Here is a 3376-nt window from a genome sequence, read left to right as displayed (position 1 = left end):
GAGCCCCCAACATACAGTGTGCTCTCAGAAGACATGAAATACCCTCCACATGATACACGGCCTGTTTGGCTTTCCCAGGCTGCTGGTTAGAGTCATGGCTGGAGAATGCAAAATTATGAAAGCAATTCTTGGTAAATTGCAGTTCCAAGGTCTTCATTGCCTGCCTAGCAATTTGAAAAACCCATTTTATTGCTTTTTTAGATTCCTTGAGTTAAAACGCCACAGTGTGCTGTAATTAAACTAAGTGGCATGCCAGCTGTAAAGACAAGGGTAGTGAATGATTATATTCGGCTCATGTAATCATCTAATATGGGTGGAGGAGGACGCTTGGAACAGCTGCCAATCTGCCTGATTTACACTCCTTGCCAGAATGGAAGCAAAACTGGAATCTGAAATTACCCTTGTAAGGCTCAGGAGGGTTACCCAGCTGAGGTGGGCTGTCCAGGGTGGGTTGAGCCAAATAAGTGACTCCCAAACATGGGTATTCATCAGAACTCTCTGAGAGAGTTTTCTAAATCCAGGTCATTTCCGCCATCCCCAATTGACTAATTTGGTCTGGGGGGGGGCACATGTCTTTTAAGCTGCCCAGACAGTTCTGAGCTTGGAGCACCTTCTCGGTCTAAGGCGGCTATTTCTAACAACTTAGTCTTCAGGAAAATCATTTTTGCATTTAGAAATTTTTCCTCTAGTGCTGCTCTTTTAAATCCATTTAGGGACAGGAAGTCATCCACCTGCTTTATGAAATGCTCCAATCTCCATTCCCCCGAAAGCTCCTTCTCCCAATGTTCCTATTTTCTTTCAGGGACTCAATTCTTTTGAAGCCACCTTTTGGTTCCCTTTTCCTTTCCTCCTACATTCATTCAGCTGCTATGTCCCAGCACTACGATGTTTTTCTGACCTGCCTTTTCTTTCCCACAGCCAGCCATTCTGATGGGGGTTGCAAAGGCTTGAAACCCAGAACACCTGTCATGCAGGGTGTCATGCTGAGTCTCTGGTCCCGCTTCCCGCACAAGAACACAGGGTATGGTGATGCCAAAAAGGAACACCCACAGAGCCATAGGTAGGGGAGTCACACCACTATATTCTCTCTGGCAACTGGGTTGGACACAGGAAGCAGGAGCCACACGATCTGCAACCTGCCGTCAGCTTCTCTGCCAACCAACCTCACTTGCTAGCTGCAATCCACGCTTGCTAGCTTAGCCATGGCAGTTATATCAGTGGCTAATGACTGACTGGTAACAGCTGATGGCCATCTACTACCTGAGCCAGCATCTTTCCACGTGAGGCCGAGAGCCTGGCAACTGCTCTCTGGGACTCTGTCCCCACACACCGTATGAGCCTCCTGATTGCTCTCCCACCTTCGGGCTCTCTCCTTGCCAATTAGCCATTCTACCATCTTTCTCACCCTAAATAAAATCCCTCTCCCATTCAAAAATCTTCAGTGGTTTTCCACAGCCTACTGAGTTAGGTAAATACTTCCCAGGATAATATTTTAGATCCTCCACAATAGTAATTCACTCAGCTGATGTTTACTGAATTCCTATTGTCTTAGGCCCTAAGCTAAAAGTAGGGGATATAAAGATAGAAGACATGGTACAGTGTAGTGGAGACAAAGCTATGCACACAAGTTTGCTCTTACGAGGAGTACAATGATGGTGATATAAACAAAGGGCACCTAGGTCTCCATTGTGTTCTCTGAAGCCATCTTTCCATTGTCCTCTCCTAATTTTCCATTCTGATCCGGTCAAATTGGACTAGACCTTACTTTTTGATCATGATTGGCATTATTTTCTTCCACGACTCTATAGCTCAGTGCCACGCCTCATATACACTTTTTAAAATCCTGTTTGTTTTTTTCCTGCCAATTCAAATAAGTTCTCCAATGAAGCCAACGTGACCCTCCCAGCTGGAAGTATGGGAGCATTTCCTTCTCATCTACTAACACTCTTTCTTAGTGGCTGTTTATCTGTGGACCTATCTTACTCCATTGCACACTCCACAAGAGTAAGGACTGCCACAAGCATTTTTTTGTTCCCCACAAGAATTCAGCAGACAGTTGTCTTGCTGAGCCCTATGGGTGAACAGTCAGAAGGTCGGTGGGGCTAGGCAGGCAGCCTGTGATTTTGCCTTCTCATTGGATAACCCAGAGCTGTTAAAAGTTTTTAGGCAGGACTGGCCTACATAATTTGGTGGGCCCAGTGCAGAATGAAAAGGCAGGGCTCCTTGTTCAAAAATTATTCGGAATTTCAAAACAGTGACCATAGACCATTAAACCAAGTGCAGGGCTCTTCTAAGTGTAGAGTCCTATGCGACTGCTCAGATTGCACACCCATGAAGCTGACCCTGTCTTTAGGATCAAAGGTGCTGGCACACATTGTCCCTTAGAAAGAAATAATTCTGACTTCACCTTATTAAGAGACTTCCTTTTTATCAGCTCAGGAACTTTGACTGGGCTGGGTCTGGTGACTAGGGAGGAAAAGGGAGGTATGTAGAACTTCCAGGAAGACCCATTTTAGCAAGTCTTACTCTTTTGCCCGGGCCTGGCTATGATCTATGGCAACCTCATGTTGACAATGGGAAAACTGGCTTCGGTTCAGTCTGTTTTGAGCCTTCTGAATGTCATCAGGAGAGGGCTGGTGAAGATGATAGTTAAGCATTGACTAGTCTGCCCAGTGGTAAACAGAGCTTCCTTCTTCTGCCATCTAAGTGGGCCTTGACTTATTTACTAAAGAGAACACTATGCCAGGAGGCCTTGAAAACCAGGCCTAGATGAGGATGCAGGTGTTGTATACATATGGATGGTTTATAGCTGGACACAAATGGCTTGAGTCTAACTTTTCTATTTAATAGCTTGGATAATTAATGTATTTTGCCTGAGGGATACTGTAGGCTGCAGGTATCCCAGAACCCCGACATCCTTGAGGCCAGAAATTAATTCCATTGGTAATCCACAAGGCAAAGCTGAGTCAACATTGTGAAGTAGGTGTTGACTTTAGACCTCACCTTTCTTCCACCCCTGCCCCATACTCCTCCTCCAAAGCTCTCTCCAGGGATCTAACTCAGGAAGCACAAATGAGGCAAAGATCTTGGACTACATTCCTGGAGATGGTAAAGAATAAACTAGCAGGCAAAGTGAGATGTTATGCCTGGAGTACACCGGGCCCAATGCTGGGAAGAGTCACGGCAGCCACAGTGCCCCCCAAAGGACCACCTCAGGGTCTGGGCTTCCAGAAAGGTGGGCAGGGTTCGCTGTAGACTATTCATCCAAAGAAAGTCTTCAAATGCCCCGACACATTTTCAGTGGATTTGGAGCTCAGGAGGGCTCTCTCTCCCACCTCCCCTCCCCATTTTCACTCTGGATTGGGCTCCTTGTTCT

This window comes from Rhinolophus hipposideros (genome assembly GCF_964194185.1).
Source record: "Rhinolophus hipposideros genome assembly, chromosome: 20".
In the NCBI taxonomy this organism is placed as follows: domain Eukaryota; kingdom Metazoa; phylum Chordata; class Mammalia; order Chiroptera; family Rhinolophidae; genus Rhinolophus; species Rhinolophus hipposideros.
Note: the sequence above shows the minus strand (reverse complement) of the source record.